This window comes from Odocoileus virginianus, chromosome 5 (genome assembly GCF_023699985.2).
Source record: "Odocoileus virginianus isolate 20LAN1187 ecotype Illinois chromosome 5, Ovbor_1.2, whole genome shotgun sequence".
Classification (NCBI taxonomy): domain Eukaryota; kingdom Metazoa; phylum Chordata; class Mammalia; order Artiodactyla; family Cervidae; genus Odocoileus; species Odocoileus virginianus.
In genome coordinates, this window is record NC_069678.1 from 55,525,719 (window position 1) to 55,545,220 (window position 19,502).

General features: G+C 37.1%; 1 protein-coding gene across 1 annotated transcript in view; it reads left to right on the forward strand.

Moving 5' to 3' along the window:
- NEGR1 (neuronal growth regulator 1) overlaps positions 1–19,502 on the forward strand; it is a 973,420-nt gene that overhangs the window by 814,726 nt on the left and 139,192 nt on the right. The gene's annotated exons all lie outside the window — the stretch shown is intronic.

The following is a 19,502-nucleotide window of genomic DNA, read 5'->3' on the forward strand; positions in this document are numbered from 1 at the left end:
TATATTGTCACCCCGCTTATTAACTTACATGCAGGGTACATTTTCAGTGCTGGGCTAGATGAAGCCCAAGCTGGAATCAAGATTGCCAGGAGAAATATCAATAACCTCAGATATGCAGATGACACCACCCTTATTGTAGAAAGAGAAGAAGACCTAAAGAGCTTCTTGATGAAAGTGAAAGAGGAGAGTGAAAAATTTAGCTTAAAACTCAACATTCGAAAGACAAAGATCACGGCATCTGGTTCCATCACTTCATAGCAGATAGGTGGGGAAACAATGGAAACAGTGAGAGACTTTATTTTCCTGGGTTCCAAAGTCGCTGAAGATGGTGACTGCAGCCATGAAAGTGAAAGATGCTTGCTCCTTGGAAGAAAAGTTATGGTCAACCTAGACAACATATTAGAAAGCAGGGACATTACTTTGCTGGCAAAGGTCCATCTAGTCAAAGCTATGGTTTTTCAGTAATCATGTATGATGTGAGAGTTGGACTATAAAGAAAGCTGAGCACTGAAGAATTGATGCTTTTGAACTGTGATGTCAGAGAAGACTCTTGAGAATCCCTTGGACTGCAAGGAGATCAAACCAGGCAATGCTAAAGGAAATCAGTCCTGAATATTCTTTGGAAGGACTGATGCTGAAGCTGAAACTGTAGTATTTTGGACACCTGTTGCAAAGAAATGATTCATTTGAAAAGACCCTGATGCTGGGAAAGATTGAAGGTGGGAGGAGAAGGGGAAGACAGAGGATGAGATGGTTGGATGGCATCACCAACTCGATGGACATGATTTTGAGCAGGCTCCCAGAGTTGGTGATGGACAGGGAAGCCTGGCATGCTGCAGTCCATTTGGTCACAGAGAGTCAGACATGACTGAGAAAATGAACAGAATTGATTGATAATTTTATTATTTATAATTGATATTTAATAACTGTCTGATAATTGCATAAGATTTTAATTTTAAGAGGCAGATAGGTGAAAAGTATATGGGGACTGTCTATGACCCTCTATACATCTAAAATTAAAAGTTAAAAAATTATGTCAAAATAAAGACTTTGCCTTATTAAAAATGATAAACTAATTTATCCAATGGAATTAAGCAATTAGAAACACTAGAAATATTTTGTTAGTATCTGCTTTCTTCCTCACATTAATTTATTTTCTGATGTAATTTTCAGAGCATTTTCAACCTGCCATTCCCTCTCTCCATATCACCTCCAGCCAGCATTTATCTGCAATAGAATCAAGTTTCCCAAGCTTTACCATACTCAATAATCAGCAATTCCAAGCTCTCACCAATACCAACCCAGGATTTACTCTCCTGCTTTCCTACCTCACCCAGTTATTTTGTGCCATTCTCTAGGTGGTTGTTGCTCAGATAAGCCTTCCCAAAGGTATTTGCATTTTCCATAAAGATATGTGAAAGATAAACTATACCTTCCTTAAGGGACTAATTTTTTAACTGTAAGCTATTAGGCTTTATAGTATGTGGGTGCCTGTAGTGGAGGAAAGTCTTTTCTGAATTCTTCAAATCCAACTATAAAATATTTCTAAAGCCATTCCAACTCACAGCCTTCCTAATTTAAGGGTTTCTCATCCCTTGCCGAATGTGCTTTCCACATTCCTAATCAGTTCATGCAAAATAAAAATTATACATCTGTTGAGATACTTTCAGTTCTCTATTTTACACATCTGTTGTTCTGTGACCCTTCTTATTAGGAAGATTTGTCACCATATGTAATCATTAAAAAGACAGGAGAAATAGGTTAATTGAATATTTATGTGTCACTTCAAAACAGAATATATACTCCTCCCCTCCATGGTTTGCACTTTGGGAATATGAGTTTCCCTCTCTTTTCCTTTCGGTTTCACCTTCCCTGAGTGGAGTTGTGTGCGTATGATTATGTGTTTATTAACTTGTGTGTGTAAGTAGAAAATATATAAAAATTCATTTCAAGACATTGTCACCGAGAGGATAGAACAGTAACTTGTTGTACATAGATTCTTTTTCTTAGAATTGCATATATATCCAAGACAATATGTGCAACGAGATTCATACATTATCATGATAAATGCTTCTGAAATTGCCGAGTAAGCCAGGAAATTTAATTTGACATAATGGTCATAGTGTCTCAATTTTTCACATAGTAAAGAAATTTGTTTCCATTCACTGGTAGAGCTATGGGCACCTCTGTCTTCAGCACATGCTTCCCACTTTCTGTCTAGCCAATCTTTTGACTGGATAATAAGTACATTGTCTCAGACATATAAGAATTTCAGACATATTACATGGAAATATGAGTTCCATGCTTCAAATGCTAAAATCTATCAGGGAAACCCCGGTTTTCAGTGCCATGTAGAGACTGCTATTGTGCATTAAGTTTCAATGAATCTGGCTCTCAGAATTCACCTAAAAACTATTTTATTTTCATTTAAAGAGAAGAGGTTTAGCAACTGATAGCTTATAGTACATTAAATAATATTTTCTCGAGAACAATGTATCAGAGAAGGCAATGGCAACCCACTCCAGTGTTCTTGCCTGGAGAATCCCAGGGACGGGGGAGCCTGGTGGGCTGCCGTCTATGGGGTCGCATGGAGTCGGACACGGCTGAAGCGACTTAGCAGCAGCAGCAAACAGACGTATAGATGCCAAGAGGGGAGGAGGGGGCGAGGTGAATTGGGATTGACAAATATATATAGTACTATGTATAAAATAGAGAACTAATGAGAACTTACTGTATAGCACAGGGAACTCTATTCAATGTTCTGTGGTGACTTCAATGAGAAGGAAATTCAAAAAATAGGGGAAATATGTATATGTATATATATAGCTTATTTGCTTTGTTTTTCTGTTTGCAGCAGAAAATAACACAACACTGTAAAGCAACTATGCTCCAATAATTTTTTTTAAGTATTATCTAGATAGGTATGTCAAATTCAGGACTTTGTACCATCTTTTATAATCTAGTTATATCAAGTATAAGATGATCTATATTCATTATATAACACTATAGAAAATACCTTTTACTAAATATACAGGCTGATATTTAAGAATATTATCAGATAGGAACCTAAACAGAAACTTGGAAGAATTTCTCAAGGATCTTTTCCTCAAACCTATGTGTTATTAATACGCCAGTGAGGGTGAAGGACACTTGAAGATATTTCCCATCCACAGGGTTACAAAGAGCAACAAAGGAACACTAGAAGAGATTTTTATCTGTTCAAAGACAAGTGCAAACAGTCTTACTGAAGAATATTTATCTCCTTTCAATGAATCTTTGCTAACTTCACTTTCTTAAATAACCTATGAAAGAAATAGAATTTGACAAAATATTAAACTTTGAACATTGACTGGCTGTTTCTGTGTTTTGTGTATACTTAGCTGGAGTCATCAAATTTTCATTCCTGGTCACTATTTAGAGTAGCAGGTTAATTTTCTCCTTCCTTTAGGCAGTGAACATATATACAACACCGTTAGCTATATATCTTTTGCAAATAGTAAACATTCTCCAGGGCTTCCCGGGTGGCTCAGTGGTGAAGAATCTGCCTGCCAATGCATAGGCCACAGGGGATGGAGTTGGATCCTTGGGTTGGGAAGATCCCCTGAAGAGGGAAATGGCAACTCACTCCAAGATTCTTGTCTGTATCATCCTACGGACAGGAGCCTGGGGGCTATAATCCAGGGGGTCGCAAAGGGTGGGAAATGACTGACTACACATACACACAGACATTCTAAAAATACTATGCTTATGTTTCAGATAACATTATGAACCAAGACTCAGAAAGAAAATTCTCTTTCTCTGTCTAAGGCAGGGAGGGTAACATGACACCCAGACATCTTTCCTCTTCTCTCCCCTGGCAGACATTGCTAATCAGCCTTGATCTTTTTTGCTACTTAGCTAATTGCAGCCTCCAAATACCCACTACCAATCAGTCATGATTGGCATGTAAGAAATACCTATTTGCTTAGAGACATCTGAGAATGACTAGCTATTTAAACTGGGATACGATGTAAAATATACATGATCTGTAATTTGGGACTAAGAGGAGATCAGAGCAGCTATAACCACAGCTTCTCAATTCATTACTTCCAAGGCTAGTAATGCCTTCTCAAATTCAGCTCCAAGTGGCTGCTCCCCATCCATCAGAAGAAAACGAATCCTTTGACAGAGTTGTCCTTACAGGAGGGATGGAGAAAAGTAAAACTGTTGAGTACTTTGGGGTACTTGTTTTTCACTGGTGATAACTGAAAAGATCTTGAGCTTAGAGATCTTGATTTCCTGGGTTTGTTGCACTGAAACTTCCTCTTTAAATACCCGAACTGCTCTCATTTCAACCTTCTAGCAGGCTCTACATGCAGGGCACCTTTGGTTCTGTAACCTGGGCTAATGAAATCCAGAGGAGAAAAAATTCAGGAGCTTGATGATCAAAGTGATCCCCTAATTAAGATAATTCAGCCTCAAGGTTTTCTTGTAGGTTGTCTAAATCTTTTTACCAGGAAAAAGAAGAAAGTAGGAGAGATCTTGATTTCCTGGGTTTGTTGCACTGAAACTTCCTCTTTAAATACCCGAACTGCTCTCATTTCAACCTTCTAGCAGGCTCTACATGCAGGGCATCTTTGGTTCTGTAACCTGGCTAATGAAATCCAGAGGAGAAAAAATTCAGGAGCTTGATGCTCAAAGTGATCCCCTAATTAAGATAATTAAGAAATTCAGCCTCAAGGTTTTCTTGTAGGTTGTCTAAATCTTTTTACCAGGAAAAAGAAGAGAGTAGGGCTCTGTGAAAAAGTACTGTCCCAGAATAGAGATTTAATACCCTATCCTGAATTTCTTGGAACTTGGGAGCAATAATAGGATGCAGAGAGTGAAAATTCCCAACGTAACAGATGATTTTCTGGCTGCAAACTCTTCACCTTTGAACAACTAAGTGACTCATTCTTCCTTAAAAAAGAAACTCTGTATCTTGGAAGCTGAAGATAAATAGCCTCTGCTAGTCGAAGTATACTAAGAGTAATAAGATTGTTTGATTTTTATATTAGTATTTCATTTAAAAAAATTGTCTCTAATTAGCAACTTAATATTGTCTAATTAGCAAAATAATATGACCCACAGTTAGCTCTTGATTGACGTCTGTCTCATTTATACTTCATTAAGGCCCAGTTTTTCTGAAAGGCTTTAAGATGAAAGTCAAACAACAAAATTATTTTTATTCGCAAAAGTATTCATTAAAGCAATGAATCTTCATTTAGGATCTGATTTGATTGTTGCAATATAAGTCCTTTTCTGCAAGCCAAATTTACAATTAAATATTACTTTTAAATCTTTTAAATGTTCTATGATGAAGATATTTGATACTAACCAAAGGAAATATAATAAATAAGGACAGGAATTCTGTACCTAATTAAATGTAATTATTAGGAATATGTTAATAATATAAAGACACTGGGATGTATCTACATACTCAATTTGAGCTCAATAACATAACAACGTAAGTTATTTTGAAAACCATCAGCTATTAACTTTCTTCTTTTTTTTTTTTTTTGCATGTTGGCTTTGTGTACAACCAAAGTCTCAGGTAAAAATTTCAAAAATTATGCACAAACAGACTTGAATCCTTGTCTGTATTCCTAGAAAAGGATAGAAACTGTTACAGCAATATATTTCAGATGACTTACATCTCAGCTATGACTTAAAAATATCTCCATTGTACCATTGCTTTTAAACCTTTTCATCTGAAAGGCTTATCTATGAGTCAGATTTCTGCTCTAATGACACATGCTGATAGTGTCTGGCCTACTTCTACAGCTTAAAGTGGGTTCATTAAAATGAAGTACATTAACATACAAGCCACAGACTGAAGATGAAATTGCCTTAAATAACTACCAAGGAAGTAGGTGTAAATGAAAACAGTTATAAGTTGAAAATTAATTCAGGCACTAATACTTTGATATCAGATGGATTCCAGGCTAGGCAATTAATTACTAATTCTGAAATTCTGGAAGTAGCCTCATTATTTAAGGACATAGGAAAATGTACAGATGAGACTGGTCACTTAAAAAGAGGATAAGTATAAAATATAAGATGCAATGATATACACTGTTAGGAAAGGTGTTCTATGGGAGGATTGTAGTTCAAAATGTAATATCATTTCTGGATGGTGCATTCTCAGTGGAAATTTAATAATATGGAAAAAAGAAAAAAGTAGGAAATTGCGTAAGTATATGTATATTTTACAAGCTAACTTTATTCTTTTGCAGAAAATATAGAATGTAAATAAATGAAATCTGTGTCATAAAATGTTAAGAATAGAAATATAGTATATGTCTCTGTATTTAGGTCAAGTACAAAGAAACATCTTTTCCTGACAATGCCGATTTTCTATGTTGTAAAGGAATTGGAAAGTTTCGGTTGTGAAATTTTCTGGAGAATATAAACAAAATCTATTTTTGCCTATTTATATTCAATGTAATTTAAGAAGAAGGAGATGGAAACCGGGAGGAGGAGGAAGGGAGAAGAGAAGAAGGAAGGGAATTGAGAAGAAGAAAAAAGGATAAAAAGGAGAAGAGGAAAAGGGGGGAAAAAGTATATATATCTGTGATTAAAGGTACAGAAATTTTCATACTTTTTGCACTTATTTTGCAAAAATAAGTGCACTTATTTTTGCACTTATTTTACACGTGAATGTAAATGAGTTCTTTTCAGGCTGCAAATCCTTTAGGAATGAAAGAAAATACACTTTTAAAAATTAGCTACAAAAGGAAGCTTTAAGGTCATTTGACCAGATGACCAATGAACTTTGTATCTGGTGTAAATTCAAGTCAGTTGGAGGAACTGCCTGGAGCCTAGTACCGAAAAGGATTTTGAGACTGCCTTTCTGGCCAGCAGAAATGAATGCCCTGATCACTAAGTGGTGACTAGTATTGTGGGAGCATGGAAACTCACATACTTGTTCTTTGCCCTGATTTAAATTTTTCATTCTATAGCCCAGTAAAAAATGGGATTTGTCTAGAATTTTAAACATGAGTAAGCACAGGAAAGGATAAGATTTCAGACCTCTTGATTTCTAGTCCTTTTTTTAAATATATTATACAATAGTATATCTGAATATTCTTTTTGTACATACTTATATACTGTGAACTTAAGTTTGTGTGTATCTGTGTATGGCAGTCTGCATATACCTTTGAAATACTCAACTATGCAAGTGGTCTCGTATGCAATTTATCTCTTAAGTTCTTGTTCTCATTTATCTGGAAATAGAGCAGATGATTAAAATTCCTTCAAATAAATAAAATCACAACTGATTTTTCCTTCATTATTATCTGTAATGAAGTCTGGTTTATTTTCAGAAATTTCAAGGTTTACATTTTTTTAAGAAAATCACTGTGAAAGAATGCATGCTAAGTCATGTCCAACTCTTTGAGACCCTATGCCCATAGCCTGCCAGGCTCCTCTGTCCTTAGGATTCTCCAGGCAAGAATATTGGAGTGGGTTGCCATGATCTTCTATAGGGGATCTTCCTGACTGTGAAAGAATAAAGCTTGCATATGATAAAAGAGTAATGCTTACACATTTGTTTTAAGGTAGGAGAAATTCCATTGGCAATCCATATGGAGTTTGCAATGTTATTTCATTAAGTACTTATAAATAATATCTATAAAAATTCTCCTTCAGGATGTAAAATGTAGAGTCCCATGCTATGGTATAGTAAATTTCTTTTATAATACTGGCGTCTGCAACAACATAATGTCCATGATATAGGTGTTCTAAGTTACATTCAGAGAGATGTATTATACACTTAAAATGGTGATTATGTAGGTAGGGCTGACTTCATAGCTTGCCCAGGTATTATATTTCAAGATGCTAGAAAGGGAACAATTTCCCTAAATCTTTGCCCACAAGCTGATTGTTACTCTCAATACTACAAGTAGCTTTTCTCATCCATGGAAAAGTATGGTCTAGTCTCTCCTACTAAGTGATTTGGATAAAGAGCTGAAAGTGGATGTCAGGAGATATCCTGTGAATACTAGTCTAGGCTGTATTCTCAGGAGCTAGAGGAGTAATTGACCATGAATATGCAATGTTTTGCAAAGGAAGTAAGAATTTGGGAGCCATGTATCTCAGGATACATCTCATGTGGATGTTTTATACCTGTGGTCACAGTGTTCCTGCACGAAGGGCTGAATTCAAGAAAAGTCAGGCCCACAACAGTAGACAGAGAAAAAATGGGTTAGAGGCAAAAATAAGTGTCACCTTCAGGATCCTGTGGAGCAGGTGTGAGTTAGAACCTGGAGAGGTCTCTTGAGGTAATGGTGTTTCTAGGAAATGGAAACTCCGGGACCTAGGAGAAGAAGGTCTTAAGGACATAACACAACAAGAACCAGAGAGTTTCAACTTTGCCATTTATGGAGTAGCATGAGTGATGAAGAAAAAAAATCTGTGAAAGATTCAAAAGGTAATATGGCAATGAAGAGAATTTGAAAATGATCATAAGTGGATAAGTGAATATATGCTAAACTTGAGAGCTCCAGATAACATATGGTTGGTGATAAAGGATGGAGAAGCCAAAAAAAAAAAACCTCAAAGACTAACTGACCACTCTACCATTTGACCTTTGACAGTAGAAGGGATTATCCTACAATGCTGCTAAATTTATGGAGGAGTGGGCAATTTATAATATACTTTAGACTTACTATGTTACTATATAAATAAGGAAGGAAATGTAGATCATTAGAAACTTCCTTATCATTCCTAAAACAGAATCAAGTGTCCTTTCTGGATTCTGGTTTATATGGTACTATGTAATTCATGTCACAAATAAGACATCCGTTTGATAGATTTCAACCAAAATTTACTGAACACTTGCTATGTGCCTGGCACTACACTAGGAACTTGAGCTTTCAGTGGTGGTCAAATTCTGAGATGATCCCTATTCTCATTCACTTAGGGGATACAGAATAACTATCTGAAAGAATCCATGAAAGAATATTATGCAGATAGAATAGATGCATTATGACCATCCACCTCCCTTCAATTAGTGTTGTTGTAAGTCAGGAATTCTCTTCTCCATATATAGTACTCAAGAGCATGAACTTTTAGTTTTAATAGGCCCAAACCACTTGTTAGGTAAATGGCCATGAAAAATCACTTTACCTCTGTGTCCTGGTTTCTGCACATATGCAGTGTCTGTTAAAAGAAATATTTTAGCAGGAATATTCTAGCAGAGGAACCTAGATTTGATTCTGTTCTACTTCTAGGCATGGGGAATATTTAGGCAAGATTATGTGATTTGTTTCAACCAATGAGATTTTGAGCAACCATATGTGGGGCTTATATATCAAATCAGAGAAGAACCAAAACTATGTTCTCTTTCCCTCTCAAGCTGACCAAGGAGAACATTTGTTCTTTCCAAGCAGTAAAATAACATGACAGTTATCCTGATCTCTGAGGGAAATATAGATATGCATGTAGCAAAGCAATAAATATTATTCTAATTCCTTGAGATTTTAAAATTACTTATTACCGCAGCACTGCCTAATTTATTCTAGATTAGATGAAGCATTTGTAGTATTTAGCACAATGTCTCAGATAAAACAAACACTCGATAAATGCAAGCCTTCACTCAAGACACAGACGGTTTCTCTGAAAATGCTTAGTCTATTTTCCTGGTGTTTAGGAGGCGGCTGTTCTAGACATTTCTCTTGTATAAAAATTCTCTTATTCTTTGTATGGGGAAGCTATCAACTTCTCTCCACACAGACTCATATGAAATGACTAACTCCTTCTTTTATTTAAATCGCTGTACGTTGACAATATTTGCTCTACCAAAGGGGCTCATGTTATTCAGCTCCACAAAGTCGCAAATAATATATATTTGAAAACAAGTGGGAGCTGATGTAAGCACCAGATGGCTCAGACATAAAATCAAGGGAGCTGCTTTTAGCTCTACCCCAGGGCTCCTAAAGCCGCCTGCTCAGTGCTCCTTTATATGTTGTAGTTTATTTCCGAAGTGACAATAAAATTGGGAGCAGCAGAATGGAAAGGAGCACCACAGCCTCGGCATGTTTTAACAATCTGCTATGCATATGAGATGAAACTTTGCCATCACCAGAATCAACAACATCTTGACACATGATTCAAACGTCAAGAATATCCAAGAATGTAAGATGTCTTTGAAACAGTGACAAGAAGCTGAAGTCAAATCCAGATTGGAGTCCAACGCCTGACAGAATTTTGTCTTCTCTTTTCTGAAAGCTGGTAAACATGGAGGGCACAGTTTTGACCTTGGGGGCGCGACCCCTAGGAAATCCATTTTTACAAACCCTTGCATTGGATGGCTGCATGGAGTGAACTTAGTGTGAAAGTGGCTCGGAGAAGTGTTATGCCCTGAGAAGCAGGTCTGTGCCTTCTCAGATATGCACCAGCTCTGGAAAGGCTCACGAGGCAGCAGAACTGGCCCCATGTCAAGAAGAGAGCTGATGGGACTGTTCTGGTGCTTTTTGCTATGTGATAAATTATCTCTAACTTATTGGCTTAAAACAACAAACTTTTATTATCTTAGTGTCTGTAGATCAGAATTCCAGGAGTGGTTTAGCTAGCTGGTTCTAGCTTAGGTCTTTCATGAGGGAGCAGTCCAGGTGACAACTGAGGTTGTAGTCATCTGAGGTTTGATGAGTCTAGAGGATTGTTTTTTCAAGAGCATTCAGAGTGTTGTTGGTAGGAGACCTCAGTCACTTCCACATGGCCTTTTTTAGCTGCTTGTAGCAGGCCTTTTCCCAAGCTATTAGTCAGAAAGGTGGGCAGTGGGTGAAGCACTCAAGACAGAAGTTGTGTTGGCTTTTTTGATCTAGAGCAAAGTGACATACTATCACTTCTGCCTCAGGCTATTGGTCAAACACACCAGCTCTGGTACAGATGTGTGAGTATCAAGATCAGGGTCATTGGGAGTCATCTTGAAGGTTGGCCATCACAGGTGCCATGGCTGTAGCAGGACTAGCAAAGCAGTTCTCTTCATCGCTCCTCTCCTTTCTCCTGCTGGACTAGCAGTCTAAGATGTGCATGCAGTCTACACTTCTGTTTGGATCACACTGATGCAGAATATCCTATACATTAGTCTCTTGTGTTTACTTTAAAATTTTTTGTACATCTCTAAATATCTTTCACTTTATCTTCTCTTTCTATGGTGGACCATTCTTGCTTTGATTCTTCTGCAGGAGATATTAAAGCTGCAGAACTAATAGTCCAGTTTTTGGAATGCCTTTTCCCAAATAGGAAAGAGACAAGAATAGACTGTGAGTGGCAGAAACAGTCCATCGTCTTTCCACTCCAGTTATTTTGCTAAATTGCAAAATACTTGTGCCCTCATTTCCAATTAATTATCCACAAACAAATACTTCCCGATCTATTGTCTCTGTCTCTTGACAAATGAATAAATTAGATGGACAGTATCAGACAAGGAAAAGGACTGTTGCATTGAATTGTCAGTAAGAGAAAGATTCAAACAAAGAAACTTAAATTAGAAGAATAGGAGCTATTCATAAAAGATTTTCCACCTCTTACTTTAGCTGTATAAAAGCATCCAAAACATCAAAACATTCCAGAAGGAAAGGAAGCCGTAGACGCAGTTATTGGCCATAATAGAAATTTTAAAAAAAAATAAAATACAGACAATTTTAAAAGTGATTTGTGTGTCAAACCAACTTGCCAACTTCACTCTAGTTTTTCACTTCATTCTGATCCATCTAAATTTGTAGTCCTATTAGCCCTTAGCTTGAAATGATTTACAGAGACACCAACAAATAGGGCATTTCTTTATATAGAAAACTGAGAGTTGGTGATGTAGATCTTAACGCAAATTACAGGTGTTCCTTAAGTCTGGAAAGCTACTCTTTAACCAACAGCATCTGTGAACTGTAATATCTTCTGAGGCTTAACTGCTAAGTGCTCAGGCTCTAGTGAGTCCAGACACTCTGGTTTTTAGCTAGGCCACGTACTTTCTGTGTCACCTTAGACAGGTGACTCAATTTATCTAGGCATCATTTCCTTCTCTTTAGTAATGGGGATTATAATGGTATCCACCTCTCTGGATTATTGGGATGAATAAAAGGATTTACATGTTTAAAGCATCTAGACTATTGCCTGGCATGTAATCAATACATATATGCTTCTAAAATCACAACCTTTGAAAACACATTTGACCTTTTTATTTGGTGACAATTTACATTTTATGTTTATGTTATATCAATTTTATTTTAATTATTTTGCCCCAGTTGAAAGTGTGTGTCTTAATTATCTTTGTATCCTCAATGCATAATATATCACACATAGTAGGTATTTAGCTTTGGAATAGATAGATGAATTAATTAACAAAAATATCAAGTGATTTGATTCTTCATGGTCAAAATCTTATTTTATCCTTTATTTAGTGAATGAGAATTGTTCATCATTATACTATGACAACTAAACCAGGTTAAATAATTTGGTAGGGACTCTAGTGACTTAGAGCTGCTGTGTTAAAATTTTTTGATATCGTAAATATAAGATTACATTTCCTTTTGGTAGTATACCTCTTATATGCTTATCAGACCAGATTCCTCTTCACAGATATAGCCATTTAATCCTTAATATCATAATATCTTTGAGTTGAATTCTATCATGGATGCAGTAAGTTCCCTACATATGAACCTTCAAGTGGCAAACTTTCAAAGATGCAAACATGCCTTCCATCAATGTCAGATGTGAGTAAAAGTGCAGCTTTAACCTCCAACTCCTATTACTGATGATGCTTCATCTCCACCATCTCCCATCTCCTCTCCATCCTCCAGGCAATAACTCTTCTTGCCTCTTCACTCGATGCCAGCTTCTCGATGCCAGCTATTGTACTGTACTACTGTACTTTTCAAGGTATTGTACTATAAGATTAAAAATGTTTATATTTTGTGTTTGCTTTTGTGTATTATTTTTGTGAAAAGTATTATAAACCTATTACAGGAAAGAACTACATAGCCATTTGTGTTAGTTGGGTACGTAGGCTAACTCTGTTGGATTCAGAAACAAATTGTACTTACGAACGTGCTCTCAGAACAGAACTCGTTCTTATGTAGGGACTTATTGTAGTCAGATTGCTAATCTACAGGGAAGAATGAAGCAAGTGATGCCAAAATCACAAAGTTAATTCGGATCTAAAATGCAGAAGTATATACAAGGGAGGAGTTGTAGAGAGAGATTCCATCCTTGTCAACTGTCAAATTATGCTTCACTTCTTTGTAAGTGTCCTAAGTTTCTCTCAACAAGGTTGGTTCTTCCTATAAAGGCAGCTGCCAGGGCTTCCTGCTTCATGTAGCTCATCAACTCTATAGGAAATGGAAATTTGGGGAGATTTATCGCAAGATGAATCATTTCTACAAAAGTGTCACAGCCCACATACAGTTAAAAGACAAAGGCAAAAAAGTTAAGGCAAGAATATGGTGGAAGAGGGATTTCCAGTGGTTAAGACTCCAAGCTTAGAATGCAATGGGTACAGGTTCAATCTCTGGCCAGAGAACAAAGATCCCTCATGCCACACAGCATGGCTAAAAGAAATTTTTTAATTAAAAAAATACAGTAAGATATATAGAGATAGATATATAGATAGAGAGACAGAAAGAGATACGGAAGGCAGTGGACTATCCAAAAAAAAAAAAAAAGAGAGAGAGATTTAAAGGAATATATGAAACTTTGAAATCAACAAAGGGCATTAACTTTCAAAGCAGTCTAATCACTTCTAAGCTTGGACAGTTCAGGAGAGATTATTTTCCCACAAATCTTTTTGGCCGTTGCCAAGGAAGCCAACAGAACTCAAAGAGAAACTCCTATTAAAAAAACAGAGGGACATATGTAGTATGCCTCTTTCTGATAAAAACAAAATACCCCTTGTTCCTTCTATGGACTGGTCAGAGGCAGACAAACAGATCCTGATCTGTGGTTTTATGCTCAGTCCAGGCTCTGTAAATTCAGCATGAGACACCCACTCCACAAACCATTCCTCCCTCTTATAATAGACTAGGCTTTGTCAAGACAGAGATACTGTCTCTCTCTGCACACTGTTGTGTCTCTGACATCTAGCATAGCATTTGGCTATGCTGTGTTATATGCTATTATTAATTAACAATAATTAAAAATCTTTGAGCATGAACGAATGAGTGAAATGCTTCAGATGGAATCAGCAGCCAATCAGTTGGTAAAGCAGGAGAGCTTACCTGGCAGTCAGGAACACTGACTTTTCATCTCGGTTCTGATCCCAACTAACATTGTGGCAACTGACATGTTCTCTCTCTCTCTCTCTCTCTCTCTCGGCTCTATGCTAAACATTGTGATTAAAGAAATAGTCCTACAGAGCTTAGATAAGTTGCCCAGGGCTTCAGAGTTCATCACAGAGCCAGGACAGATTCCCAACTCTACTTTCTTTTCATTATACTTTGCTGTATTCCTATAAAGTAAATTGAATCTCAATAGAATTATAAACTACTTGCTACTACCAAGCACAACTACTCAGACTGCTTCCTACCCACCTCTCCAACAATCTTCTATCCTGGTCTGTCATTAAATAGACGAGAATCATAATGATAATATGTAAAAAGAATGTGTATGTAGTCTATTTACGTCATGTTAATAATAATTACTAACTTTTTTATCTCTATTACATACCAGGAACTATGCTAACATCCTTACAGAAATTGCTTAATTTTCACTGTTGTCTTATAAGGCAAGTGTTTTTTCCCCCATTTTATAGCTGGATAGTTCAGTTCAATTCAGTCGCTCAGTTGTGTCCAACTCTTTGCGACCTCATGGACTGCGGCACGCCAGGCTTCCCTGTCTATCTCCAACTCCTGGAGTTTACTCAAACTCATGTCCATTGAGTCGGTGATGCCATCCAACCATCTCATCCTCTGTCGTCCCCCTCTCCTCCCACCTTCAATCTTTCCCAGCATCAGGGTCTTTCAAATGAGTCAGCTCTTTGCATCAGGTGGCCAAAGTATTAGAGTTTCAGCTTCAACATCTGTCCTTGCAATGAACACCCAGGACTGATCTCCTTTAGGATGGACTGGTTGGATCTCCTTGCAGTCCAAGGGACTCCCAAGAGTCTTCTCCAACCCCACAGTTCAAAGGCATCAATTATTCAGTGCTCAGCTTTCTTTATAGTCCAACTCTCACATCCAGACATTACTACTGGAAAAACCATTGCTTTGACTAGATGGGCCTTTGTTGGCAAAGTAATGTCTCTGTTTTTTAATATGCTGTCTAGGTTGGTCATAACTTTTCTTCCAAGGAGCAAGTGTCTTTTAATTTCATGGCTAGTAAACTGAAGCCTAAAAAAGGTAATTTGCTCAATGTTACCACTATGAGATACTTTCCTCATTTTTCTAAGTGATGAAATGAAGTTCAAACAAATTATGACATTTCCAAAATTACTGCACTAGGAAATGACACTATCTGAACTCAGGTTTCCCAACTTCCAGCACAAATTTTCTTTTCTTCTTATCCATTGCCTCTAGGCACTTTTGATGCAAAGGTATGTTAATTTGGCAAAAATACACTATTCAAATAATTTATACAAATGAACATGAAATAGTCACTTAAAATATATACTATTTCAGCAAGTGGTAGGAACATTTAGTGAACAGAAAGGGAAAGGAGAGCCTACAAGTTTGGGGAAAGATGAGAGGTTATTTAATTTGGCCAGGCAACATATAGAAAATGTTGTTTTCTGACAGTTTCCCTTTATAACTCTCTTTCTCACATACAGCTATGGTGAGCAAAAGTAATGCTGAAACAACTGCTTTGACTCCATACAAGGCTGAAAGCCTAATAAAATTTTAATAGCTTAACTTGTGTTTGCATACATATATATGTACTTTATATGTGTGTGTGTATATATATATACATACACATGTATATACACCATATACTCTATTATATATACACATACACACAGTCCCAAACTTCTAATGATTTGTCCTAATTTTTTTACTTTATAAAGGTGCAAAAGTAAAACATGTTTAGTAGAAACTGTACTTTACATTTTAAATTTTGATCTTTTCCAGGACTAGCAATTTGTGGTATGTAGTGTAGTATGATGTTGAACAGTGACAACAAATCAGTTTCCAGTCAGTGCAACAGTCACATGGGTAAACAACTATTACCCTTACACGAATTCCATGCTCAAATGACCATTCTGCTTTTCACTTTCAGTACAGTATTTACTAAATTACATAAGATGTTCAATGCTTTATTATAAAATATGCTTTGTGTTAGACGGTTTCGCGCAACTGTTAGCTAGTTTAAGTGTTCTGAGCATATTTAAGGTAGGCAGTGCTAAGCTTTGATGTTTTCAATAGATGAAGTGTAATTAAAAATGCATTGTTTTATTTATTATATCTTCATCATTTTATTTGTCATGGTTTATTGACACAAACCTCATTGTGAATCAGAGGAAATCTGCTGTATGCATTTGCACTTTTTCAAGTCAATTTAAGACAGAAAGGAAAATTTTTCCAAAGTTAAATGTGCTCTGGCATTTGTTGGGTCAGACTTTCACACAAAGTAAAATTGTTATGGGTCCTTGATCTTCAGTTGCTTGTTCTCCTTGCCACGTGGAATGATCAGGACCAAATTTTAATGACAGAAGTGAAAGTATGATACCACCTAGCCTGGCACATTACTAAAGAGACTTGACTCCTTTTGATTTTTCATTTTTAGACTAATGTTGCTGAGTAGAGCCCTGTGAAGGTTTCTGTGTTCGTCATTATCACTGGATTGGGAGTAAAAGCACTGAGCCTCTAATTCCATTGCTGTTATATACTTGCTGTTTCGGTCTGGACCTCATTTTCCCCATCTGTTAGATGAACAGGAGGGATCAGAACAGCCTCTAAGGTCTCTTCAGGCTGTAACGTCCTTTGCTTCTAAGTGGAATCATTTACTTGGGACCTTGCTACTCAAAGGCACAGCATGTCATGTCCTCTCAGCATCTCATATTCTCAAGAGCACTGCCCAACACAGACTATGCTGTAGCTAAAATTGATGGTAGCAGACACACCAGCAATGAACCCATGTGACATCTCCTTCTGCTGTCTGTCACCCACCTGAACAAGTACATCATTCAAATACGGACACTAAAGTTTAGTGTATTGGATCTCAGGGAGGTTTTCCCTAAGTGGATATCATAGTTACAAGATAGATTCCCCTGCTACCTGCTCCTGAAGTACCCTGTATTTATTTTCCAGGGTTGTTCAGTCAATTTAGTTGCTCAGTCATGTCCGACTCTTTGCAACCCCATGAATCACAGCACGCCAGGCCTCCCTGTCTATCACCAACTCCCAGAGTTTACTCAAACTCATGTGCATCGAGTCGGTGATGCCATCCAACCATCTCATCCTCTGTCGTCCCCTGCTCCTCCTGGCCCCAATCCCTCCCAGCACCAGGGTTGTTAGCACACTGTAAAATATGTAATTATTTTATTGTTTTTATTTATTGCCAGTCTTGCTTGCAATATAGTTTCCAGAGAAGGGACTTTGTCTTATTCACCACTGTATCAACACACATAGCATAATGTCTGAAAAATAGAATATCCTCAAAATTTGTGTTGAAAAGATATGAATAACTTCATAATAACCTGATTTGTCAGTGCAGCAGTATCAGGCAGCTCTTCTCTAAGAAAGCCTCTGTAGTCACCTCTCAAAGCTCTACCCTTGGCCTTTTGTATTTTTCCGAAGCTGAGCCAATAGCATAGCTGCTCCTTGGCAGGCCTGGCTTTCTGCTAGCACTGGTATCCCAAAAAGCTGTATTGTTGCCACATGGATTCAAACAGAGTGTTGGGAGGGCCGTGGTAACTTCTATTCTGCCAGCCTATTCTGTTCCTCCTGTTTCATGTTGAAGCTGTCCTTCAACTCACCTGGCTCATAGAAGCTGGATGCAAGTGTGAACTCACTTTACTGCCTGTGAGAAGTATCCCATCACATCCTTCTTTGTCAAGGAGTTTGCAATTGTAGGCCATTTCACACTGGCCAACAGGTGGACTCATTTAACATGTCTTTGGTGGAGCCAGCACTTGAAGGACATTTACCAGCATCCTCAAGCTGCCTTTTAATTACTACTTTTCAATTTTTCTTTATGACTTGGTTGTTCACATGTATTAAATAGAGTCTAAGAATAACTGGAGATTAAGATCTTATTTCTATGATATCAGAAATTTTTGCCCTCGATTGGAGAGAAGGATACAAAGCTCAGTTTTGCCCTACTATGATTTGTTAAGCATCTTGTCTTAGTTATTCAACATGAAAAACCCATCTTACCCATAATCTTTAACTTGTGAAAGATCTTGTAGCTAGTATGCGGTGGAGATTTGAGTTCATTTCTCTATGACTCCAGTCATATGAAAGGCATGCTTTACATGGCTATTTTAGTAATAGTGCTGATTTCAATTCATCAAGCTACCATTTAGATACAACGTGTCACACTGGTGAGTGATGTACTAATGCAATGAGATGGGTATGACAAAGCATCTGCAAATTCGCCAACTCCTTGGGGAGCCCTGTGCCAACAAAAATCTAAAGGCAGTCACTAAAAGCCATTCCTCTGCCCAGTCATATATGGGGGGGGAATTGGAAAAAGCACACAGGTTGCAATTCAGTTCTTGAAAGTAATAGGGATTTTGTAGGTTTAAGACAATGAATAGTCCAAGTATTAATTACCAGGTGTCTAGGTCCTGCTTTTCCTTGTTCAATATCAATACGGTGGACTTTTATAAATATATCAGTGGTTAATACTCCTCTTTTGGATCCTTGTTGTATCCTTCTCTATATTTCCTTTTTGTTTTGATTTTTATTCTGATTTGAAAGAGAGAGAAAACCAAGTGTGTTTGCTGAAAGCTGAGACATTTATTCTTCTGTGATATTGAAAGGTATGCTTCAGGAATAACACCACACTCTCATCAGATTCTTTTTAAAGATTATCTACATAAAGATGAAAGTTACATCAGAGTACTGTATGAAATATTCACTAATGCTGTTTTTCATTGGCCTTTGGAGTCAAAGTTACAATTACTAAAATCTGGTGATTTATTGGAAGAATTCTGGAACAACCATGTCAATCCATAGTAAACCAAAGCATGGGCCAAAATTTTTCCAAAATTCTCCTCTCAAAACCTCATCCACTAGAGAAAGATGTTGGAGCAACTGTATTTCTAGAAAGTGATTGTATTAATATTTTTAAGCACGGGAACGCACCATTTGTTGTTAATGTCCCTTTGTTACTACAGAAAACATTTTCCTCACTCATATCAGAACTGGCTTTAGGTAGACTGAGAGGATATTTTTATATTCAAAGAGGTAGTTTTAACCAAGGTTAAGTATAGCAACATTTCTACTGCCTCAGGACATTTGCCAGGATGATTAACAGACATGGGTTTGTTTTTGTTTGTTTCATTTTGCACATAGGACTTTGTTTTCAAATGGATCCCAGAGGTAGACACA